Source organism: Leptonychotes weddellii, chromosome 4, assembly GCF_054177405.1.
Source record: "Leptonychotes weddellii isolate Sample4059 chromosome 4, ASM5417740v2, whole genome shotgun sequence".
Classification (NCBI taxonomy): Eukaryota; Metazoa; Chordata; class Mammalia; order Carnivora; family Phocidae; genus Leptonychotes; species Leptonychotes weddellii.
The window spans coordinates 114236811-114263557 of NC_138372.1; the positions used below are offsets into that span (position 1 = coordinate 114236811).

General features: G+C 42.7%; 1 protein-coding gene across 6 annotated transcripts in view; it reads left to right on the top strand.

The window, feature by feature from the left end:
* Nucleotides 1-26747, top strand: part of SULF1 (sulfatase 1) — a 176555-nt gene that overhangs the window by 17558 nt on the left and 132250 nt on the right. For 3 of the 6 annotated variants that reach the window (XM_081816094.1, XM_031026344.2, XM_081816089.1), the window contains exon 2: nt 16390-16484. The exons of 1 other annotated variant lie outside the window; for it this stretch is intronic. The gene's annotated coding sequence lies outside the window, so the exon portion shown is untranslated. Of the gene's footprint in view, nt 1-7180; nt 7239-16389; nt 16485-26747 lie in introns of those variants that run through there. 2 more of the 6 variants (XM_081816090.1, XM_081816092.1) reach the window with 2 other exon arrangements.

The following is a 26747-nucleotide window of genomic DNA, read 5'->3' on the forward strand; positions in this document are numbered from 1 at the left end:
CTGGCTCTTAGCCTCTCATTCTTTTTACTAATGCACCTGCCAGCCCCAGACACAGGTACTTGCAGATTCTGCAGAATGAGGCTTTTTCCTGTCTCCGTCTCCGCACATCCTCCACCAGCATCCCTCGAAGAGTGCACGCTCTGCAGTCGGCTATGTCCGGGTCTCTGTCCCACATGGCTCCTGCTTTCTCTTCATCTTCTCAGCCCGATCTGCGCACCTGCGCTTTGCCCCAGCTCCTCTCTCTGGTGTATATGTCTTTGTATGTGCAGTTTATTCCTTTGCCTGCTCACCAAAACACTGGAGGGAACAATCTGAATTTGACACATACTGAATTTCCTGGATGACGTTCCCTCTGTTCATATTTTCTACGTCTCTCTAACCCACTGTTTTGTAGCAAAACCTTTGTTGGGATTTCTAACACAAACCTCAACACCCTGAGTTTACCTGATCCCCTGAATAACTGTCCCCCAGGCTGAAGTCACAACAGTAACATTCGTGTTACTGCTAATGATTATCAATCACTGCCTTTTTAAAGATATCCCTATTGTTTTCCTTTATATAATTAAATATTCATATTTAAACACAGAAACCTAGGCAGCTGTTGATAGGATCGCCCCTTGGCTAACGCTTACTCAGCCAGGGCAAATAATACCAAACTCATGCTTAAGACATGAACTCCCTAAAAGACTCTCAGGAAAGGAGGAGAAACCGAACGATACTGAGTACTTAGTGCATGATAGATACTGCTATTCACATTAAGGCTTTCTTAGTCATTCTAGTTATAAGTAAAGGAACTAGATGAAAATACCACACACCTGTAGAGCTAAGAATTTGACCCAAGTCAGTTTGTCTCCCAAAATCAATGCTGTCTCTCCAAAGAAAGTTCTATATAAATGCCAAACAGTAAAACCCCATCATTAATTACATGAAAGCAGTTTACATTTTCCTGCAATTTACACCTTTTTTTTTTTCCAGACTCATTAAATCTCCAACGCTGGTAAAGTGCTTCTTCCCACAATTTACTAGGTTTTTTGGTAAAAAGCTAAATGAAGTTTGGCTGTGAAACTGGCGAGGAAGAGAAGACTGAGCTTCCAATAAAAACTTGTTAACTGGTGTGCAACACTGTGCCCATTAAGGGTGGAAAACTCCTACAGAATACAGACTGGTCTGTACGTTGCTTGTTAAGGGCCAACCTAAGTGTTCATCTCTTAGATTTGTCTGGCGGGCTTATGCCCAAGCCAGCCTTGAGAGGGCGGGAAACACCCGCCGCCCCCCCCAGGAAAACACTATTGGTGATTTTGAATCTAGGGCATTGCGATGCACGTGCTGCTGCATGTTTTCTGTAAGGCATTATCACCGTTCCAAATAAGCAAGACATACACATGCTTACTTAATGTGTTTTCCTTTGATTTACATGCCCTTGCTTCTTAAATCATTTCCAGAAATCCTTAGGAAATGTGAAATAAACGTGTTATCTTTTCCTCCAACAGAATGTCAGATCACTCTTGAAAGATCCTTTCCAAATGCTTTAGTTCAAACCAGTTTTAACAAACTTGAATATATACACCATAATTAGGAAGCCAATTTATTCAGTTAATTTGCATCAGTCTAAATAATTTTTCCTGACAGATAACTTCCGTTCTAAGTACCAAGTACTTCTTAATCCCAGTCAGGTTATTGCTGAGGATAAATGATTTCACATTTCTCATAAAGATGCCAGTCATTAAGAATATTAACACAAATTCCTTCCCCTTGAATAGAAATGAGCTGTTATGTTAGCAATGTTGCTGCGTCAGCTTTTCTATTGTCAAATACAACAAATGATGAGAAAATCAATTTACTCTTTAGAATTAGTCAAGTGAGGAATCCTTTGAAGTGGGGGTGCAGGGTTTTGCCTGGGTTCTATAATCACATAAAAGCGGGTACTGTATATATGTTGGTAAAATGTTGTGAAATTTAATGAGGACTATTTGCTGCCATAGACCTTCCAGACAGAATCTATCTCTGAAAAAGAATTCCCCACTCCTAAAATAGAGGTTTGATGAGCAGCAGATGTGGTTTAAATGAACCCTTGTTCAACTGAACTAAGAATATATTTTGATCCATATGAGGCACAGGCCAGAAAAGAGGGTGTTGGGGGGGGTGATTTTAGCACAGTCTCGGCGTTGGGCTTGGTTGTGGAGTTTGAATATATTTATTTGCCCCATAAAGTTTCTCTTGTAAGGCAGAATGCAAATGAGCTTTTAGTGAATACTTCCTAATAGTCAGAGGATGCTATACTTGCTGCTTACAAAACAATTTATAGTTTTACTTTGTGGTCTAAGAATGTGTGGAGGAAAGAAATTCAATGGATAGCCATAACCTTTAGAGTGATCTATGCCCTGGCAATGATTTGCAAGTTCCATAACTTTGTTTCTCCACACATAAAGGGAAGATTAGATCGTTGTTCAAGAATGACAAGCATTTAATATTTGGAAATGACTAAATAATGAAGTGCCTGGATTCTATAGAAATGCTGGGGAGAAAAGAAGATTAATTTCAAACCAAAATCTAGTACAAACATGACCTTCCTATTGTAAATCTCATGAATAGGAAAAGAAATTACATCTAAAGCTTTGTTTCTAGGGCTCAGAATTTGGAAATATATTAATACTGGAATGCTTCCGATGGGGGGGTGGAAAGATCTGTTTATTATAATCTCTTGTCTGCGGAGATGAGAAAAATTCTTTCTGCTACATTTTACCGAAAGAATGCAGTTAGTAAAGATTTAAATGACAGGAATGGAAGGGTCATCTTTTGATTCTTTTGCCTTTAGGCAGGGCTAACCTTAAGTCACCTCAGGAAGGAGAACAGTGCTGTTGCTCCCAAAAATCTCCAGGTGAGAATGATAAAGATGAAAATGAGCAGATGGGAAAGCTCTAGGGCCTTGAAATTAATAAAGGTCAGTTCTGGCTGACATAATTTCAGTTAAAATTCATTCCTATTTGCAAATAGCCTGACACTTAGCAACACTCCAAAGGAAGTGATGTTTGGCACCAATTCTCTGAAAATTCCATTGAGTATTAGTATTCATGTCTGGTCATTGTTTTGTTCACCTCCTCTTCACCCTGACAGTGAGGAAAGTCCTGACCTAGGGTTCTAGAATGACCAAACACAGGACATCTGACATTGCGCACATGGGATCAACAGCGGATTGTTAGTCTCATATACTCACAGCCCAGGCGAGGAAGACACTTACAGGCCCATAGAGCCACACAGAGGTTGCACTCAGGAACAGAGTGAACAAGAAAAGGCTGTGGGGGACAGGCTTTGTAGTAACAAGAGGGTGAGGTGTACCTTGATTCCCAGGGCGGGATCTGGTTCGCTTGTTTCAGGGACGGAGTGGTCTGACAGGGAAGCGAAACTTCCCTGGTTTGAGGACCAGGTGGATACTGCTGCTCAGCTGCAAGGAAGCTCGCCAGGTGGGGAGGCTTTCCCACTCGGGAGGGCAGGGAGTTCACTTTCCCTTGGCTATATTTGGCCCCTCTAAGAGTAAAATCTTTGCCACACATACTGTGTCTCATATGAAGAGAGCTGCTTCTGACTGGATTAATAAATATGGAGACATAAACGGTTTTCTAGCGAAAGTATTCTCAGGCCAAGCCTATATATATAATTAGCTAGATGATTCATGGTATCCTTTGCTACTCACTTGGATTTGAATGAAAAGAGGAAGAGAGCCCGATATCATCCAGACAAATTACATATTTAATTCCTCACTTGATTTTAATTTGTCACAAGGTCAATGTTGACTAACTTGAGCCTTAGAGCCAAAAGGCCAAAGATGGTCTAGCTCACTGAAGTGGAGTTGTTTCTGCCTTCCATTTGTCATGAAGAATTCTGTCAGGAAATGAAGTCAGGTCAAACTATCTCTCCCTTTCCCTGCTATTTAACAAGTGAAAAGATAAAGCATATGGGGAGACCAATGGTTTCAGGTGGAGCTTGGACATCTGATGTTAATGCCAGCCCTGTTTATAAAATCTTGGGCAAGGCATTTAATCTCTCTGGCCCCCAAGTTCTGTACTCTTTCATGAGGAAGTTGAACTAGCCCAAGAGTTTTAAAATACTTCTTTAGTAGCAAAACCCTTGTTTCGAACAAAACTTAAAGTCACTCTACAAAAGAGAAATGAAGCTTTTAGTTTGAGTCCAATGAGTGGAGCCCAAATCCAATTGACCTGGCCTCTCCCTCACATTTCCTCCTTCCCCGTCCTTCCCCAAAGATTCCTAAAGCACTTCCTCAAAAGCCTAGGGTTCGTTAGAACCCAGATGAGCTACTATCTCAAGTTCCTGCCAGCTTTCAGCAGAATGGAAAAATTGTAGGCTGGGTTTTCAGATAGACAGGGGTTCAAATCCTCATCCTGTCACTTCCTTAGTTGTGTTACCAGTTTCTCCATCTGAAAAGTGAAGATAAAAATCACTCTGTTTGAGGCGCCTGGGTGGCTCAGTCGTTAAGTGTCTGCCTTCGGCTCAGGTCATGATCCCAGGGTCCTGGGATTGAGCCCCGCATTGGGCTCCCTGCTCAGCGGGAAGCCTGCTTCTCCCTCTCCCACTCCCCCTGCTTGTGTTCCCTCTCTCACTGTGTCTCTGTCAAATAAATAAATAAAATCTTAAAAAAAAAAAAAATCGCTCTGTTTTAGGACAAGTGCTACATTAAGAATGCATGTAAAGCATCTAGCCAGTGCCTGGAACCTCATAGGGCCTCATAAATGGTAGCTATAATAAACATTATGGCTCTGACCTGAGCAGGACAAAGTGAGGAAAGATCCTATCCATGAACTACTAAATTGCAAAGAGACCTCTGTCATTCCTGCAGCCAAAACCCCAAGAACTTGAGGCTAACATTTCTCTTTAGAACCTGAATTGGTTTTTATTGTTCCAAATCAGTGGAGGCGGGAGCATTCTTCTAATTGCCTGAACATTTAGTATGTATTGGAGAACATGTACTGTGTAGACACATCCCAAGTCTCTTAAATGACACCAGGGTCGATCCAACCACCACAGATGGAATTTAAAGCACGTTGCTTTCACCAAAGAATAACAGGGGAAATGTCATTAAGAACACTTTCGTACAAAGCCACAAGAAATGCAGTACCTGACAGCTCACGGTCTATGTTTCGTCCTGTATCATAAAACAATTCACCAGAGAGCTGTTGTTATTTCGTGGACCTGCTATTGTGATAGCCTGCGTTCTTTCAGTAGTGGAGGACTCTCCCCCATAAGATGCATCCCAGAAGTCTGCTTTCTGAAAAATCTCACCTTTGGGGAATTTTCCTGGCATCCTATTAAGTAAGCGCCGCTTTATAGGTCCTCCAAATGTGCAGTAACAGAGGTTCAAGTAGACGCCAGCCATCCTGTTCCCCTCACGAACTTACATCCCAGAGGAAGCTGACTCAAGTAGAGTTCGGATGCTCCCCTCCCCGTTTTATGAAGCTTCCCTTTTCTTTTTAAAATTTATGAAAATTTCCAAACATACGCAAAAGTAAAGGATATCACACCCCCCCATAAGGCTATGGCCGGGCTCCAGGATCAATACTCCCCACCACGTGGCAGCGTTCACCTGAGCCTGCCCGAGTTAGACCCGGCCCCTTTCACTGTGAGAGGACCCTTGCAGTCCAAGACTGACGCCCAGGCACGATCAGGTCCAAGGGCCAGCAGTTAAATCCAGTCCACCCTCGAACACAGTCATTAAGCTCCTTGTGTCCTAGGCCATCCTGGGGAACCACATAAGGCACCCTGAACCTATGAAGGCACTCATCAGCACAGGAGGAACGAGGGCAGCGAAGCAGAGAGAAAAGAGGGGAATTTTGGGAAGGATTTCGTGGGGAAGTTGGGATTCAGCTAAGCTTTGAAGGAAACGGGAGTGCAGACATTCCAGGCTGAGGTGGAGGATGTGAGTAAGGCTAGGAAGTGAAGGAACTGGAAGGCCATCTTTAGAGTATGATTCATATTCTAATGTGCTGGGGTAGGTGAGGCCGAGGGCAGCCTGGGAAATTGGTAAGGAGTGTGGAGACACAGGGAAGTTTCGAATACCAAGATGAGAAATTTCCGTAGGAGTTGGGGGGAGTTGGGGAGCAGTGCCTGGAAGGGGCAGAATAACAACCATCCGAAGAAAAGAGGAGGTAGCAAAGTTGGGGAGGGAGGGAAGCAGGAAGGACCGATGCTCACAGTGAATCAGAACTTTCTCAGACCCGAGCTCTGAGCTCTGGCCTCTGGAGGGGGGGTGGGCGGAGAGAACCCTCTGGCTCGGTCTATCGCTCCCACAGAGAAAAGCGTGAGACGCCACGGAGACCACAACTCGAGGATGAAATAGAGGGTTCAGCCCTGGCTCGGGGAGCTCCCTGCAAACCATCGCTGGGAAAACAAGAGCCCGGGAACCAAGGGAAGCACCAGAAACACCTGGTCTGAGTCTCAGAAACATCAGTGTTTACCAAGCACTTGGTCTCTGGAACGCCGGCCTTTCCAAATACCACATCTTCCTCAGGCACTACATCCCGCCACAGGAGGCTACTGTGCCGGCGCACTGGGAGATTGGCGCGGGGGGGGGGGGGAGGCGGGGGGCCGGGAGGGGGCGCCCGGAACCGCACGCCTGGCAGCCCCGGCAGCCCCGGCAGCCCCGGCAGCCCCGGCAGCCCGGCCGGCCCGCCCTCCGAGCAGCCTGCCCCCGCGGCTGGCCGGCCAGCTGCAGCTCACTGTTTGTTTGCCGAGCTTTGCATACACATATTGGGTTGCCTTTTTTTTTTTTTTTTCCAGTCAGTTCAGCAGTGTCCCGAAATTCACCCCCAGTGTAACTTCTGCCTCTGCTCCTCCTCTTCTTGGAACTGCCTTTTGTTTGTCTGGCAGCCTGGGTTCTATGGGGGTGTGTGATGATAATAATACGCGGGCTTATATAACCCTCTTCATCTTGCAAGCACTTCGCAGACAGTCCCTAATGAATCTTTGGGCCGCTATCAGGCCGGGCGGCTGTAGCTGCGGAGAGCAAACCCCCAGCCCGGGCGCGGAGGCCAGAGGGGAGGGCGGTGCGGGTCAGAGGCCAGGCCTCCCTGGCTCCCCGCGCGCCTCGGAGGCCAGGGCAGATAAGGAACAATGACTCTCGGCCTGGGGAGGAGGAAGGAAGTCCCGCTGCCACCTTATCTCTGCTCCTCTGCAGGCTCCCAGTTCCCAGAGCTTGTTCTCTAGAGAAGATTTGGAAGGCGGCTTTCGTAAGTATGATGCTCTGCTTTTTCTTTAAAAAGGAAGGAAGCAAACTTTCCTTACTGCCCTTGTCCATTTCATAGTATCTCTTCGTTGGAAGCATTTCCCCCGCTCGGATTCTTAGGTGATGGAAAGTGTGTTTCTGGCCAAAGTCCTCCACCCAGTTGGGTCCCTCCTGAAAGTTAAAGGAGGGGAAAGAGGTTTGGGTGGATAATTCACTTCACAAAAGAGCACCCAGGCCAGGTGCTGAAATTGGCCACTGCGACCGGGTCCTGGTCATGTCTGACTGGTCTACACACATCTCCTCACCCTAGAGAGGAATTCTGGCTATTCACCTGGTTTGTTAGGCAACCAGAACGGATGGCAGGACTTTAGTCTTCAGTTTCTCCGCTTGCCGTGCTCACAGTTTCGGACAAATAGGATTGTTGGAAGTTTCTTTTCACACTATGAAATAAATCCCATCTTTCGGTGTAGGCTTGAAACTTGCTCGGGCTTGTGTGAACTCTACAAAACACTGTAACTACAGTGGACATGTGAATTGTTATTACGCTGTTCGCCACCTCGCTGAAGGGTCTAAATATTAAAGGAACATGGACACTAACTTCTGAAGCCCTGGCAAAACCAAAACTCTGTCATTAAACTCCATTTTTGTGCAGAATGCTGAATTCACAGAGTAGTTTTTGCAGGGATGATGTTCATTGCGTTGAGAAAGTGTTTTTCAACAAAAAGTGAATTTAAAACCTGAGAATAACACTAAGAAAGATCCCATTTCTGAACTTATTTCAGTGCTATTTTGGGTAGTTGTACAATTTGCACTTACAAAACCATGATGATAACTTGGTGCACTATGGCATATAGAAAATTAATGTCTTTACTCAGGTAAGAAAACTTAAGATATATAAATTGACAAGACCTCTCACTTTTAGTGCTATAACACTGGGCTTGATTGTCTTTATTGTTAGATAAGCAGATGTGAAAACCACATATAATGAGTATGTATAAATGTGTGTGTTTGTGTGTATGTTTATACGTTCAAATGTATGTAAGTGTTCAGGATAATTAAATATATATTTGCACAAACATATACTCTTACATTTCTTGTATCTCTCTGGTGCTCAGAATTTTACATGATATAATATCCAAAATGGGCCAGGTGGAAAGATTTCATATCAAAGTTCAGAATGCAATAGAGCTATTTATTAAGCAAACATAAGAAGACATATAAAATTATGTCTGTTTTAAAGAACCTCTTTAAATGACATCTCCACTTAGAATTCTCTGTGGCTTCCAAGAAATTCTGAGGCGTAATTAAAGTTGAAAATGAGACTGGATTCTAGTTGCTTTTACCCCTGAATTTAAAAGTGATCTGTCAACACTAAATTCTATATGGTAGCTAATTTAATTACAAAGATCAGCCACATAATCTCAACATTATCTTCAAAGGCATACTCAGTCATAGTAGAAAGAATACAAACCATGATGGGGTCCAGATTTGAGGCTTGCTTTTGCCATTACCTGGTTATATGACCAGCAACAAGATCTTTAAGATTTGCAGCCTCAGGTTTCACGTTTATAAAATATGACCAATACTACTTACCTCAAAGACAGGATTGTTGAAAGGACTGAAAGGAGATAATATATGTGAACTACTTAGCACGGTGTCTGAAAATAGCAGTGTTTCAGTCCATTGTAGGGCTTTTCCATTTACTCTATTTTTTCACCTTTGAGTCAATTCATTCATTTATTGAGCATCTACTATGTATTACATGCCACACTAAGCACTGGTGATGCAAAGGTGAGTAAGATTAATATCCTGCCCTGGAAGAGTTTATAATCTGAGGGGACAGTTGGAAACAACAGATAATTTTCTTAACAGTGCACTACCTACAAAAACAGAAGTGTGTTTAAGGTTAAGTGACAGAATTGAAGCCAGAGTGATTATTTCTGCCTAGTGTCAGTCAAAGGAACTTGCGCAAAGATGACAGTGATTGCGTGAGTCTTGAAGGATCAGCAAGAGGTGTGGAAGGACCTTGCAGAAGAGGACAGTTGGAGAGAAGGTGCAAGAAAGCCTGGGGTTAGAAGCTGATTTCAGTTGGTGCTAGAGTGTTGAACCTGCGAGGGGCTGGAGATTTAGTCAGGGGCCCAACCATGAATATTCCGGTGCCTCATGCTGAGGTGTTTAGATCTGTTACTCTAGTAAAACTCAAACTCATGCATGGATCAGCTCGTGATCTTCAAAAATCTGTTTTATAGGTTCAAAAAAAAGCTTGGGCTGAAATGTAAACCAGTGGCATCATTAGGCCACTCATGATGGTTTACTAGACGATGTATTTGTTTGTAGCAAAGCCGTCCCAATGACGGAAGCATGGCAGCGCCAGCTCCTTAAACTCACCAGCGTTGGCACTGTCAGAATCACTCTTTAATCAGTGGGAGTCGATTTGAATGGGGCGAAGAAAGCAGAGAGTAAATATGATTTTTGTTTTAGGAAGGTTTTACATAGAGCATCTAGTATCCAGTATGGAGTGGGGGTGGGCAAAGGCCAAGGGAGTTGACAATGCTATAAACTAGGAGACCGGTTCAAAGACTATTGCAGTGTATAGTGAGAAATGCTGAGGTCCGGAGTAGTGTAGGCGGACAGTAGGACACAGAGTCTAGAAATATTTAGAAGGTAGGACATTCTCGACTTGGGGGTTGAATGAGGGAAGGAAAGGTCTGTATTAGTTTTGGGCTCAACTGGGTAGCTATGATGGAATACCGTAAAACAGAAGGAGACACACCTTTATAACAGAAAATCGAGTTAGTCGGGGGCCGGGGGACGGAGGAAGAAGGTAGACAGCAACATTGAGTAAAAAAATCAAAAAAGTGTTTTAATAAGTATAAAATTGCCAGATTTGGAGGGGGGAGGATTTTAAGCACTCTCTATTATGCTTGATGGCCCCAAGAAATGTCAATATCTGGGCTTCCTGGGCTCTGAACTTTCATCTTGCATCCCTGCTGTTGAGCGGATTGTTTTTCCATTAACTTTTCAACAGGAAGGCCATGTCTAGGGCAGCCTTGCCAATAGCCATGCATACCCTTAAAAAGACTAATTTGTACTTCCTCTGAGCCTTCAGCAATTAGCAGAGACTAGGAAAAAAGATCTGAGGGCTAGTAGAATACTTATTGAGGAAGAACACATATTCACAAAGAATATTTAGTCATGAAGAAGCAGCCCTTCCTTAGCAGACTTTTCCACTCACTGCCCATGAATTAGGGGGCACACTCGGAAATTGGAGGAAAGGAGGTCATTTCCCACCTGGCCATTACTTTGCCTACAACCATCTCCTTCCATGTGACGGGCAAGTTCTTCCCCTATGCTTGAACGGTGCGTCATTGGAAAAGAGTGGGGGGGGGCGGCGCCTGGGTGGCTCAGATGGTTAAGCGTCTGCCTTCAGCTCAGGTCATGATCCCAGGATCCTGGGATCGAGCCCCACATCAGGCTCCTGGCTCAGCAAGGAGCCTGCTTCTCCCTCTCCCTCTGCCTCTCTCCCGGCTCATGCTCTCTCTCTCTCTCTCTCTCTCTCTGTATCTCTGTATCTCTGTGTCTCAAATGAATAAATAAAATCTTTAAAAAAAAGAAAAAAGAAAAAAAAAGAAAGGAGTGGGGGGTGGATAGCATTTGCGAATTTTTTAAAAGATGACAACTGGAAGAATTTTAACAGAACGAATAGAAAACAATCTGATTAGCAGACAGGAAGCTGTGACTTTTTAAATCTTTGAGGTCTGATTACTTGATAACCTTAGTTTTCTTATACCTTTCACCCTTTCTGCACTCAGCACTTAATCTTCCATGGCAAAGCCTCGATTGGATTTCCTGCATTTCATAGTGCCTTCCCCACCTGAACACTCCAGAGCAAATACCATTTATTAGGAAAGGGGCTTAGCCCCGGACTGCATGACTCATCTCACAAAGTCATATAATATTTCTTTCTGGTAGGCAAACTGTATCAACATATTTTAAAACAGGTTTAAGAAGCTATTCCCACTTGTAAATAGAAAGAGGTTTTCGCGCTCATCAGAAAGATAATATTTGGTTATAAGCTGAATTCCATCTGGCTTCTGATGGTTCACTTCAAAATTCCCCAAACTTCAGAAATTATTTTGGGCTTTTGAAATCATGAAAAAGGTTTCTATTTTTACAAAATATTTCCGCCATAAAAAAAAAAAAGAAAAGTTCCAAAAAGGAACAGTTAGTGTATCAGCTATACAAAATAATCACCATAGGTATATTTTAGAAGAAGATGGACTGGCATCATGGGAAAGTTTATTATTTAAAGAAGGAGCCAGATATATTGGGGGGAATTCCCATTAGCACAACAGAAAGTATGAAGAATATACTGAGCTTCCATATACGGTGCTGGCCATTCCAGGTGTAGGTTACTCAAGCCATTTAAAGTCTTGGCTCCATCAGTGAGTGCTACACTCTTCAGAGTCTTTTTGGGGTTGCTGACATAATGATCCACTCCAGGCTGGGTGCTGCCTGAGCCACTGTGCTCTCCTGCACAGTGTTTGAAGAGTGGGACGGGGTGCAGCTGTGCGGGCCCCCAGACACCTGAGTGCAGAAGATTGCTGAATCTTGCTTCGTTTCTGTGCTGTTTGGAAAGCTGGACGCTCCCCAACTCTCTCTTGGGTTTGGCTTCCTGTTCACATGTTTTCTGGTCTCATGTCATTGTGCATGAAGTAATAGTCCCACATGCGAGCACCATCCACAATGGCAAGATTTGTGTGGTTCAGTGCAAGTTTTCTAATGAGGACATTTTGGACCTTCCAACAACTCCTTAGGGAAAGCAGTTTGGAACTGTTATTACTTTCCAAGGCATTACGAGCACAGACAGAATGCACTTCTGCAACAAGATGAAAAGCCATTTTTAGGAGAAATTAAAGGACTGCCGAAGAAAATGACGTGTTTACCTCACACATCTATCTCCATGTGTGTATATGTGTGTACAGTGTAGAAAAATACCTCCAATTTAGTTTAAAAACATCAGTTACTGTTTCAGCGTTTCACTGTGAATGGTGCTAGTGTTTTCCACCAAGGACTGTTATTTTAATGACATTTCTCTGCAGCAAAATCTGATGAGTTTACGAAGTTTGAGAGCCAGGAAATGCACTGAACAACTGAAAGCCAAGAGACTTAATTTCAATCATCTACTTACTTTATAGCATGGATTCGTAAGTGCTAAGTACAACAGCGCTAATACAGACAGAGAAGCCAAACCAAACTTTTCAAGTACAACTCTTAAACTATCAAACTCAGCTTCCCAGTATATTATCAGCAGGTGAAATTCTGGTGCACAACTGCATTTATTTGTGGGTGTTAATGTCAAATTAATAGGCATAGGTGCCAATGTTTTATAGAACTTTAGAGCAGAAAGGGGTTTTGGATGTCTCCCAATCTTATCTGTGCATTTTATGAACAGAAACTGAGATTCATACGAGCGCTCGCTTTCTTGCTCTCTCACTCTCTCTCTCTCCCCCCCCACACACGCGTTTGCGCAAGACACATCTGAGTCTTGTGCTGAGTCGTTGCTTATGGAAAATATCATAAATCTGGCTTAATAAAAAGAAAGGGCAAAATGACCCAGAGCCAGGCCAGTGATGGCCTGCTTCATTCAAGTTTGTGTGGCCCAGCTTCGGCGCCGTGTGGACTGACAATTTATCCTTGCTTCAGGAACCATTCAAGGTCTTAGATTAGGTGTTTTTGACCAAAACTTGAATAAACTCCAAAACAAACCCGGAATCAAGAGGTAACTCAGATCCTGACGATGAAGGGATGCTTCACTGGCGCATCATACTTCCTGGCGGCCAAGTTATGATTAGAGTCTGAGATGTAGACGAAGCCCCAGGTATAACCCTCACAATTTAGCAATCCTAAAACCTGATCGAGAGATGAGCCCTCACCCATGTAGGCAAGCAGTGACAACAGTGGGGACTGTATAACTAAATGCTACATTGCATGGCATGGGTTTTTTTTGTTTTGTTTTTTTTTTTGCGAGAGAGAGAATGAGAGAGAGCATGAGAGGGGGGAGGGTCAGAGGGAGAAGCAAACTCCCTGCTGAGCAGGGAGCCCGACGCAGGACTCGATCCAGGGACTCCAGGATCATGACCTGAGCCGAAAGCAGTCGCTTAACCAACTGAGCCACCCAGGCACCCCAATGGCATGGGTTTTTAAGTGTTGGAGTGCTGGTGAGAGAAATGAAAATAGAGGTTGTTAGGAAATGTCAGGATTTCAGCTGATCCCAGAGGGGTGCCTAGAACTTGAATAGGTGGGGGGAATAATGGCGGATTTTTCTAGGTAAAGAACAGCGGAAATGAAAGTATAAAGAGAGTCTCACAGAGCGTGAGGGTGGGGGAAGGAGGAGGGGGGGACCCTGAGGAAGCCAGGCTGGTGGGTACTGTCTTATAGCATTTCCCAACCTGATCAATGGACCACCTACCGAGCCCCCAGTAATGCCTTATGTTATTATCTACTAAAATGTTACTGAAATACGTACCCTAAAAAACGTAAGGATTAATTACTTGAATTATGTTTATATAACTCTACATCCGCAATAACATTATATTTATATCATTGAAAATCCAAGAGAAATTGCTGATTAAATATGAACAAAGCCATAAACCAATAATATTCTCTCTTTTTTTTTTGAAGATTTTATTTATTTATCTGAGAGAGAGAGAATGAGAGACAGAGAGCAGGAGAGGGAGGAGGGTCAGAGGGAGAAGCAGACTCCCTGCCGAGCAGGGAGCCCGATGCGGAACTCGATCCCGGGACTCCAGGATCATGACCTGAGCCGAAGGCAGTCGCTTAACCAACTGAGCCACCCAGGCGCCCAATAATATTCTCTTTAATGTTAATTTTCTTTGCCAGATGATGCCGTTGTGCTGAAATTAAAGAAGAAATTTGTTTTAACCGTGTTCATTCATGAAATTATTAAAAAAGAAACACTTTAATAAGAAATTTCTATTGCACACTTAGTACTATGCCTATTTATAACGAATTGTTCCAAGAAGTGCGTGTGAAGGAGGACAGGATCCAAGCAGTACCTCTGCTGGCGTCCACGTTACGGAGCGGAGAACCGTGATGGCTCAGCCATCCTATCACCTTGCTCTGATCTGGCCAACACAACCTCACACAGCACCGCCAGAAGCATTTGCCTCTTGTGGGCACATACGCATCAGCCAGGTATTCAGGCTGCCTCTGTTCTCCCTCTAATAGCCGACAGCAATTAAATTGTTACATTATAATCCCACAGGTTACCAGTTTAATGATGACAAATCAGAGCCCTCGTTTATAAAATTTATGGAAACTCTGCTCCCATTCCATGAAAATACCTTTTGATTGCAAATTACCGCTGCAAGGGCAGTTGTATCTTTATTACAGGCTAAAAAAAAAAAAATTAACCCACGTAATAACAATGGCCAACGTTTATAGCGTGCTTAACGATGGGCCAAAAATCCTTCTAAATTTTTTACTTGGATGCTAACCTGTCATCTTCCCATCAACCCTATGGGTTAGATACTATCTTCAATCCCCATTTTTCAGAGGCTTCTGAGGCATAGAGAAATTCAGTAACTCGCTCAAGGTCACATAGCCAGTGAATGCTGTAGCTTGGAATTCAGGCATCCAATTCCAGGGTCTGCTGCCCCCAGGAGTATATTCAGAATGATTGCAAAGAGTGTTCTTTGGCATTAGGCTATGCCAGCACGACCACAGGCAGATACTTAGAGCTTCACGCTCCGGGGTAAACATTTACTTGGGGAGATCACAAGGTGTCATGCATAATTATAAACATAAACATCTCCATGTCCTCCAGGAACATATTTAAAAAGTAGACCTCTGTGTGATGCTTATAATAATTTGTAAGATTATCAGAGACATGGGAACAGAGAATGTAAAAGCTGTCCGAGAGCTCAGCACCTCCCAGGATGGGAAGCACAGGGGAGCAGTCAAAAGGCCAACTGGGTTGGGCGTGCCAGATGACAGAGGGTGGTGTAGATGGGTGGTGGAGCTGAGCTTCTGTCAGGAATGGAAAGAGACATGATAAGGGTGGCGTGGGAGGAAGGGTCCTGCAGCCAACAAGGCCAGCACCAGGGAGGCCCTGCTGCGGCAGTCTTGCTATAAGAATGAAGCTTCCAGAGCAGAGCAAAAAGGACTTGGTACTGCCCACACTTAACCTAAATCAGCAGGGCCAGTTCAGATCCAGAAGAGATTCCAGGTCTATTGTATTGAGGGAAATAATCTGTACCCGTTACCTCTGAGATTCCCCTCTGTGCATACCAATAGACACTGGTTTTCACCAGTGAAGAGGTAAGAAGGCTCAAATGAAATGTTCTAATATTTACATGGGCAAGAAAAATACTTTCTAAAGGTAAAGGAAATGTGGGGTTGTTAAAGTGTGTGTATTGCTTTCCTATTCTTTTATATTTCTGATAGCTTATATTTTCTCATAAGATACATATGTTACATATTTTCTATTTCCTCTTTTATACTATGTAGCATATGATGTGTACATGTTAAAATGTGCTCTGCGCTGAGGCAAGATTGCATCATCATATACTGCATTAATCTGGGTGTTTCCTCTTATTCGAAGTATCTAAGTTGATTTTAGTTACTTACATTTTTCACCTGCCATAAATGCAAAAGAGAAACAGATTTAACCACTTGTAAATGCTTACTTTGCTACTCATCAAATAATAGCTTGCAGCAGCTTTAGGAGATTTTGTGAATCAGCACATTTTCCTTCCAAACAGGTCTCATAACCTGAAATTCGAGGTCACTCAACTTTTAAACTTGGAACGCTTTGTAAACTTTTAAAAAGAAATTCTTCTTTATTAGTTTTAGGAAATCTAGTCAGAGAATAATATGAAATGAATCTAAGGGAAAGTCTTTCCCTTGATGAAGAGAGAGACGAATGGGAACTCCTACAAAAGCACTGAATTACCCACCGTATTTCAAAGTCTCTCGCAAGTGATTGTAAGAAAAGCAGTGTGGATAAAATTTGGAGACTATTATTCCTAATGATGTTCCCCTTTGAAGTTTGTGAAAGGGCGCCATCTGAGAGATGAGAGAAGCCACTGATAAAATGCAACTGAGGGCACATTTGCTCTCCTCCATTGTAGGTGCTGACGGCCATCCACCACCGTCTGAAGAAGGTGATTTTGGTAGATGACATGCAGGTTCTCCACGACAGAGTAATTGCAGAAAATCTTCAAAGGTACTCGTAGCAAACATTTATCTCTTGCTTAATTAAGCCAAGGGGCTAATTAAAGCTGAGCACCCCATGTCACTTGAAGAGGGACTGTTTCATGGATGGGGAATTGTAAGAAACGGAGGAGCCCCGCACCTTCCCGTAACATTTTCCTCCTTCCTGGATGAGAGAGCTAAAAGGGGCCTTAAATGGGGTAGAGCCATTGCATGAAATTAGTCTTCAGGAATGGCAAAAGAACCGTCTGAATAATGAGTATCTAAAGAATCAGGGGCGCCCAGCTGGCTCAGTCAGGAGAGCCTGTGACTCTTGATCTTGGGGTTGTGAGTTTGAGCCCCACGTTGGGTGTAAAGCACTTTATGAACATGTCATGGCTGCTCAGGAAGCTCAGGGGAATTTAGAGCCACAGTGAATGGCAGGCCAGCTCCACCCGGTCATCCACACAAATGTCACCTGTCTTGTTCATAGCTTTGCCTTCACAGTTTCTTGCCTTGGCCAAGTGAATATTAGTGCCAGGGTGTTGTGGGGCCAGGAAGAGTTACAGAGACCCACCTAAGCGATACGACGTTAGTTGCAAAAACATTCTTAGGGGTGTTGATTCATATAAGTTTACAGCCCCATGTGTCTCTTCTCAAATGTCAACATTGAAATTTGTTCCCTTCTTCCCCAACCAAACTAATGCAATGGAAACTGTTGAATTCCTGTTGATTTCAAATTGCGGCTCTTCAAAATCATTACCCTTCACTTGCTTTTCATTCTAAGCCTTGCATTGGCCCAGGTTGTCTTGGATAAAGTCCTCTAATCACCAAAAAGTTCGTGAACCTCACACAAAACCAAATGAAATCTTTAGCAGGTCTGGCCTGAATTTCAGGTTTGTCTCTTGAGGACTGATTTATCGAGCTTTTCTTTCTAATACTTATGGAATTAAGCATTTTGTGTCCACACTACAAATGGCAAGTTTAGCAGGGAAATACCTAGAAGTGTACAGAAGTCTGGGGTTAGTTCCTTGACAGAAAATCATGAGCCTTGCCATTTTTTTTCTGTAATTCTCTGTGCTTTGTGTGCAGATGATCTGGGGTATCACCAGAAACATATTGAAGCTGGTTATCCACAAGATAAATCAAAAATAAGAGAAAACAAGTTGAAGTTTAGGTCTCCTTCCTTCAAAACTCCAAACAGGAGAGGAAATAATCCAAAACAGAAACTAAAAAAGGTATCTGTTTAGAAATTAGTTCAATGAACAGTAGAACTGTGACTTCTTAAGAATTCTTCATCTTCTTGAGTCAGTTCTCCATTTTTTTTTTAAAGATTTTATTTATTTATTTGACAGAGAGAGACACAGCGAGAGAGGGAACACAAGCAGGGGGAGTGGGAGAGGGAGAAGCAGGCTTCCCGCTGAGCAGGGAGCCCAATGTGGGGCTCGATCCCAGGACCCCGGGATCATGACCTGAGCCGAAAACAGATGCTTAACAACTGAGCCACCCAGGCGCCCCATAGTCAGTTCTCCATTTAATGGGTAATTTTACTTTAAGCATTATGTCCTTTTCATTTTTCAGCATATTCTTATTACGAGAAGACAGAAATGTGTTTAATATTGGATCAAGTTAGAATCACTTGCTCACATTTAACACACAAGACACCTACTTCTTAAAAATCTGTAGGCCCCCTCTGAGAGAAGTCTCCAGCATGCTTTTTCTGTCCTTGGACTGGAAAATTCAGATTCAAAGTCCCACCAAGTGCCAGCTTCAAACTCTCTGCCCTTCCTCATCCAGTCCTTGAGCTGGATTAGATAGACAGCTGAGTCACTTTTCACCACCACATCTGTATTCCTAGATCTACAGTCCTCTCATCTGGCAAATTTTGTAGAAAGCGATGAGTCCTTTCTGTGTGTGCTCAGACAGTCAGGTTTATAAAATAAGGACCACTTAAATGAGCCTTAGAGCTTCAGAATGCTGCCTTGTGCATTTTTGATTGCCTCTCTGCTCCTGTCATCTGGATATAAAGTTCATTCAATATTTTTCCAGCTTTAAGAACTGCTTACCTGCAGTTCATTGAACTTGGCATCACCTCCAAAGTATGTAACACGAGAAACAGAACCAGGAGATGTTATAAGCAAAACACAGAAGCTGCCTAAGCATCTCCTGACTGTCCAATTGCCAGAAGATTCTCTCTTGATCCAAGGAAAGATAGATTGTGTTCACATCCAATATGACAACAAAAGGACAATTAAATTTCACAGCTTGGGGGAGATTGTGAGAGTTCTTGGCAAAAATGTTCACACCTGTGAAACAGACTGTTATTTTTTGTGGAGCCTGGTTTTCAGCTTGAAATACACCTGCCAAAATCTGAATGGCTGCTATTGTACATTCCGGACTTGAAAACTGCGCTGTCAGACAAGGTTTGGGGCACACAGATGGGATAACTTAGAACAGCGGCTATGTTGTTTGTAAGGAAATTAAGACCTTCCCTAGCCCTGCTGATGCCTATTTAGGATGGAAAATTTTATCATAAGCATGTCTTGGCTGTGCCTCCCTGGCACTCTATTTTTTTTTATATTACCTTAATAATTTAAGTGATACTCAGTGCCTTAATTTAAATTTAAGAGATTTTTTTTAATTGTCCATGGACTGTAATAGTGAACTACATCTTTTCAAGGGATCAACTCCAGACTTAGACCCTAAAAACTGCTAAAATTATCTTTGGGTATCCACCGAGCATTAAAAGCTTGCTGCGGAATATAAATAGCTGAATTTGGGGGTGCTAAGAAGCCGACTCTTTTCCCTTGTGATCATTCTCGCCCTTAACGTTTCTCATTGCACATCCTAGTGTCAGTTAAAATAATGTATTTGTTGTAAAACAATATAATAGCGATCCAATATGAAAATTTGTTGAGGTAAAGCATACACACACTTAACTCCAGCCCTTTAAGTTTTTTATATATGAATATATGCAGTGAGGAATCATACACAACTGCCACTGTTTGACTATTTTGACCTACAAAAGCAGCAATTTCGTATGGTACTACCCAATATTTTATATAATTGGAAACTCAGAGAATATACTATTTTATTCTGATTCTTTTCACTGTTGTATCGAAACAATCTACAGTTTCTGCAGTGTCTTCATAGTTCATTAGTTTGAATTGGGGCATCATTCTCTATTACACGGATGTGGGGCATATTAAGTGGATTTTGCTTTTTTCCTATAAGAGATAACTATGCTCAAAAAAACCTAACCCGCACCTTCCTTCACACAGCCGTTTTATTTAGTTGCCTTCTAATGCCAGTTTTGAAACTAATGTCTTCTCCTGCGTCCCGTCCTTTCATCCCTCCGAGACTAAATACTTTCACATGTGGGTCATCGATACAAATCTAAGTGATAAAGCAAGTGCTAGTATGCGCAAGCCTACCAATGTGCACACATGCATACACATCGTTAAATGGATCTGTTTAGACAGTACATCCTCAAATTTGTGCTGAAAGAAAACACCAAGCTTCAGCCTGTGCCACCTTTCGCTGGCTTTTCTCCATTTTCATCTGACTGAGTGAGACCTGTCCCAGCAGATGGTCCTCTCAGTATGCTTCGGCTGCCAAGAGAATAGAGCTTTGTCTAATATGGCGAGGAAACACACTCCCGGGATATTAACCGACCAGAGCAAAACCCTTTGCTCTTGCCATAATGATACATTCAGGCAGGAAGTTAAGAGGAAAATAGCTACTCCCCTGGGAATGAGGAGGGGGAGGGAGGGGAGCAGTTTAATTATGATGAGGGTGGGGGCGGGGAGAGGGGGACAGTCACAAGTGGAGATCAAGAAAAAAGAATGGGATGATGTCATTCTTTACTGGGACAGTCACTGAAATGAAATCAGGTCACACACAATGGTCTTGTTCTATCCCTGCAACCATAAGTGTTACAAGAGATTACTTTGTGGCAGTGCTTGTTAGGAAGGGTCTCAGGGCCGTGCTCACATTGAGATATCCCCCAAGACATCTTTAAGATGGGTAAGAAGGACAGAAGCATCCCATCCAGTGCCAAAATGACCCACACGAAGTGCACATTTGTTTTAAGATCACTAAGCCACAGTTTAGGAGAGAAAAAGTGTGGATCCTTATAACAGTGAATTTTAAGAAGCAGAATGCAACTCCACAGCTTGGTTTCAGGCAAGATGTTTTAAATTGATTCCCTTTCTCATAGGATAATTTTGAATGGCATTTTAAAGTTAAGGCGGAATATATTTCTCAGTATCAAGTTGCATTTTCTGAAAAGAAATACTGCCTTGTACTATGTTAGGGCATTTTTAGGACTGATTAACTCTGCTTACATAGGAAGCATTTGATTTGTGTCGATGTTGAATCCCTAGAGCACTGGTGGCAGATGTATTCAAATTTAGGTTCCTTCTCTCAATGATGTCCTAATTTAACCTCATTCATCTGCTTCGATTTCACAAGAGGGCATCGCAATTACAAATGAAGGTTAGATTTTTTAAGAAGTCATCCCTGGAATAATTAGGTGATAGGATCAAATCCTGTTATTAAGATTCAGTTGTGATTGCATTATAGGGCTTAAAACAAATAAGTCATTGACTGAGGCTTTTTTTTTTTTTAGGACATCTTTGCTGTGCGAGTATTTACCATAGTGGAACTGAAACACTGTAGGCTTCTTACATTCGTATCTGCAGGGTACAGAATTTACAAAATGTAATGTTCAATTTTGGTAAACCACTGGTCTTCAGGTACATGTGTATATTTAGGGACAAGGTCCTTCTCTCTTTTGTAGACTTTACAAAAATGTAAAAGCAAAATTAGATTGCAGTGAGAATTCATATTTGCTTTATGATTTTGCCTTCAAATTACTAGGGAATCTTGCATGGTCATCTCTGGTGTAGGGGAAGTGGTGATAATAGACGTGAGAAATGTGTTTGAAAGTGGCTGCGGATTGTGGCTATTACAGGGCAACGAGGGACATTTTGAAGGAATCCTTTTGGGGGGCAGATTCTAACATAAACGTCAGTGGTTTCTGCTGCGCTTATTTTTAGACGAAAGGTGATGAGGCTATAGGACCTTTGAGAGAGGATATTTAAAAATAAAAAGTAACCAAACTATTTCCAAACAAATTATCAGCATCATTAGAAACTCTCAGGTTCTCAAGACAGTGTTTAATTTCCTTTTCTGTTTATTTTCTAGCAGGCTTTAAAGAAATCTGTTAACCGGAGCCAGTTGATAGTAGCATCTAAAATGCAGGTGTTGGGGTGCCTGGGTGGCTCAGTCGTTAAGCGTCTGCCTTCGGCTCAGGTCATGATCCCAGGGTCCTGGGATCGAGCCCCGCATCGGGCTCCCTGCTCCGCGGGAGGCCTGCTTCTCCCTCTCCCATTCCCCCTGCTTGTATTCCTTCTTTCGCCGTGTCTCTCTCTGTCAAATAAATAAATAAAATCTTTAAAAAAAAATAAATAAAAATAAAAAATAAAAATAAATAAAATGCAGGTGTTACTTTAAGCAAATCCGTTATTAACAAAGCAGGTAAATCAAGCGTGGCTTCTTACAATGGGATTCACCATAAAATTAATTTAAAAATTACTTACTTTTATAGTTTTACCAAAAAAAAGAAAAAAGATTTGTGCATTCTCTGCATTGAAACGTATTTGTGTATTACATGAAGTAAGAATGACCCAGCAGATTAAATCTATTCTATAATATTCACAGGAGCCAAGACATCTGGGTGGCTCAGTCAGTTAAGCTCCTGCCTTTGGCTCAGGTCATTGTACCAGCTGGGGTCCTGGGATCGAGCCCCGCCTCGGGCTCCTTGCTCAGCTGGGAGCCTGCTTCTCCCTCTGCCTGCCGCTCCCCCCTGCTTGTGCTCTCTCTCTTTCTCTTTCTATCCGTGACAAATAAATAAAATCTTAAAAAAATATATTCATGGGAGGGCTAGCCAGACTAGCCAGACATGATGATGCTCAGTATGTACAGTGGCCACAGGAGAGGGACAGCAACCATCCAGAGCCATCAGTTGCCCGTGCTGTAAGGGATGTAGATATATTGAGTATCTCTGATGATGGTAAGTTTGCCAGAGTATTGCTAGTCACAAAATTCTGCTGTTCGAAGAACACTGCACTAAGAGTTGGTTCCAGTTTTAGGCATTTTGTTGACTGTGTAACTTTCTACAAAATGAGAATATACTTGTCCCACTTCCCTCACTAGGCTGTTGTAAATATAAGATGAAGACCGGAAAAGTACATTTAGGGGGAGGAGCAGACATATGGAGCCCTTCAAGCCCAATCTCGTGCTCCTGTTGTAATATTAAAAGGCTAAGGTATGGCATGGCAATCATTAGTTCCCATTATATTGTTCTATTCCCAGCACCTTTCTTTTCCCTCATTATTCTTTTAGTTTTATGTCTCTGCCAGTAAACGAATCCCCAATGTGTATTTTTGATGGTTGGCAAAAATCCAGAAATGCTTTGCAAAGAAGGAAGGCTATAGAATCACTTGGATTCTAACTACGCACTCAGTGCATTTTTCAGAAAAGCTTCAGAATGAAATATCTTTTCTGGCAAAGGCATTAAAAATAAGAGTGAAAAAAATAGCTTGTATTATATACACTTGTAGTTGTTGGAATTCAACTAAGGGTTGACTCCCAATAATCTTTATGATTAGGGGGAAAAAAGATGTGTAAGATTAACTCCCTGGGGACGGGTGCTATTGCTTTTCAAATTTTGCTGATTGGCTCCTGTCGTGCTCTAAAGTGGATCGAGAAATTACCATCATCTGCATCCCCGCAGACAGAGGCCAGAGACAAAAGGTGACATCCCTCTGCTCTCTGTCACATGACTGCCTCTCTCTTAGGGAAATATTTCATTTTCTGGTTGCTTTTTCCACCAGGAATTTCTTTTATTTTTATTTTTATTTTTTGAAGATTTTATTTATTTATTTGACAGAGAGAAAGCACAAGCAGGGGGACCAGCAGGCAGAGAGAGAGGGAGAAGCAGGCTCCCCGCAGAGTAGGGAGCCTGACGCGGGGCTCCATCCCAGGACCCTGAGATCATGACCTGGGCCAAAGGCAGATGCTTAACCGACTGAGCCACCCAGGTGCCCCAGGAATTTCTTTTAAGTGGCCGATACAGTATCAGCTTAGTACTCTGCACTTACTGAAATATCCCTTCTGGGCGAAGGGACAGGAATGTAATTTACATTTCACATTTGGAAGTCCACCTTAGTTTGAAGAACTTTCTCTCTGGTTGTAGAAATATTAAGACAGAGTTTGTAAGGTATGACTTGTGTCTATGTGTATGAGTCACTGTTCCAGGGACAACCAACCCCTAAACATGACAGACGATGATTCTGACTATCAAAACACTGATTTTTTTGTCCCTCCCAGACTCATGTAGATAGTAAGAACATGCATCTACCTGGTAATAACTAGGCTGAGCTATTGGCCTTCATGGATGTCTAAAAACATACACAGTGGTGTGTTGAAGGGATGTAAAAAGAGCCTTTCCTACCTTAGAGAGTCTTTGGGAATTCAAGAGTTATCACCAGCCAAAGTGATCCTGTCTTCTTAAAATGAAAAGCTCCCTCTCTGTTTCTAGTTTATAGTGATACGCGGAAGAAGTGTAGCATACTGATTGGGAACACAGATTTGGGAGACAGACTGCCTGGGTTTGAATGGTTTGCCATGTCCTTGGTTAACTGTATAACTTCATTTCTTTGCGTCTCAGTGTCCTCATCTGAAAAATAGGGGCCAGTCAGTAATAATACCGACTTTGTCTCACTCTTTGGAGGATTAGATGTTTCTTTATGTATAAAAGGCCCAGAACAATGCCTAGCACTTAATATACTGCTTTATGCGTGTTAAGAATTATTATTATTTGTGGAAATGTTAAAAATCTAGAACTGCCCCAGGTAGACACTATGTTCCCATGACGTTAGTGTGCCCATAATTCCACACACTTACATACACACACACTCTCACTATAGGGAGAGCAGTCACGGGCCCCAGCACCACCCTGCGAGAACTGGTGTCAGACAGGAGTAGGGTGAGTGCCTCACAAATAATAGCAATCATAACACCTTCCGTATACACACTCGTGATGTACATTCGTGCATTGCAACAGTTGTGGAAAGCCAAATAACGTGATACATGGAAAAGTAATTTGGGAGTATATTATCAGCATAGTGATAAAACCAGCTTTTAACTTTCTAATTTCTGATTTCCCTTTAGATTTGCTTAGACCTGGCTGGGTTCAGCTTTTTCCCCCAGCCAAGCGTGATTTAGCAAATCCTAACCGATAAAAACTGATAGTCACTAAAAGACAGAAATTCTCCTTGTAGAACCCAGATGATTCAGGGTTCAGCTTTTTCCCCCAGCCAAGCGTGATTTAGCAAATCCTAACCGATAAAAACTGATAGTCACTAAAAGACAGAAATTCTCCTTGTAGAACCCAGATGATTCAACAGGCCCAGATTCTGACCCCAAAGAGCTGGATATTTATTCCGTAGTCTCCATTCTGAGATCCACAGAAGTGTAAAAGGGGCTTGCCTCACGGAAACTTTTTTTAATCCTTTGTTTATAAATAATATACATTTGATGGAGGTTTTTTTTTTTTTTAACAGCTCTCACGGTTTAAATGAAATCATTTCAAAGCTCCAGGTTCACAGCTGTGAGACACCTGTTCTTCTAATTGTGCCATTATTAGGAGTCCCTTGTTGAAAGGAGAGGAAAAAATAGTATGTCCTCAGAGAATGATAAAAGAGGTCTCTTGAAGAGAGCTTTCCTGAGTATTTTGGAGATTTTTCACACAGTGGAGAGCACTAATTCTGCCTGTATTTGAGACTTCTGAAAATGACATTTCATATATAAAATTCAAAACTCTAATTGTGTATCCAGTGTTGCCACAGGGTCTTAAAATAGAAACTTGGGGTTTGATTTTCCACTTCTCTTTCTTTATGGTTAAGTCGGTATGCCTGGAGCTGACACGTCCCTACTGCACCAAAGATAGTATAGAAAAAGTGAGTGTTGTTCACTCCGTCGTCCCCCTCAGCATCTCCCAAGTGAAAATTCAAGGTTATGATTGCGTGGCATTCGGTGACCGACAGAGCCGTGGCCATCCGTCGTGTTGAGAACCAAGTGCAAAACTTTTAGGCCTTCCAAGGACCGCCAGTATGAGAGAAAGACGATATACTGAAAACACAGTGGACAGTCTCTGCCTTTTACTAGTTGTGGAATCGGGCAAGGTGCGTGGCCTTCTGAGCCTCAGGTGGCCTTTTGGTAAAATTTGGGTAACAGCATTCACCTCATAATATTACTGTGAGGGGCTCAGAGAGAAGGTGTGTGCAAAGCACCAAGTGCAGAGAGGAACCTACAGCATGTGTCCAGGAACATTCATCTCTCTCCTCAACTTGTCTTAGCTCAGAACTTCCCTCCTCCTCCTCCCTGCCTCTGGTGCTGTGGCCCTGCCTGACTTCCCAGCCTGTCCCTGCGAGGATCCCCATGCCCCCGGCATTCTGATCCAGACTGCTCACGCTCCTTACACACCCTTCCTCGGCAGAGCTCTGGAAAGTCACAGGGCCAGAATATTCTTTTACCACTTAATAGCAAAAGCTAAATACATGGGCCATAGCCCATGTACAACAGTCCTTGATTTCCTCACAGCCAGAATTTGATTATTTCTTCTTTTGCACTCTCGTGGACTTTATACTTTAATTATGGTTCACATTTATTTAAGTCTTGTTTGTACCACACTGTCATTTACATTCCTGTGCCTCACGTTAGGCTGTGTGCTTTTTGAGACTGGAGTATCGTCCTTTCATCTCTTACTGCATTTAGCACAGTACTTTGCGAGTAGTTAAGTGCACAAGAAGTGCTCCTTTTTAATTTAAAAAACAAAGTTGCAACTTCTGGTTTAAAAATATCGAACTTTGTGAACTGCCAGAAAGAGGCATCCATGCTTTGGCTTGGGCCAATTCCCTAGTGGCAAATTTTATTTTATTTTATTTATTTATTTTTTTTAAAGATTTTATTTATTTGACAGAAAGAGACACAGCGAGAGAGGGAACACAAGCAGGGGGAGAGGGAGAAACAGGCTTCCCGCCGAGCAGGGAGCCCGACGCGGGACTCGATCCCGGGACTCCAGGATCATGACCTGAGCCGAAGGCAGTCGCTCAACCGACTGAGCCACCCAGGCGCCCCTATTTTATTTTATTTTTTAAAGATTTTATTTATTTATTTGAGAGAGAGAGAGAGCATGAGCAGGGGAAGGGGCAAAGGGAGAAGCAGGCCC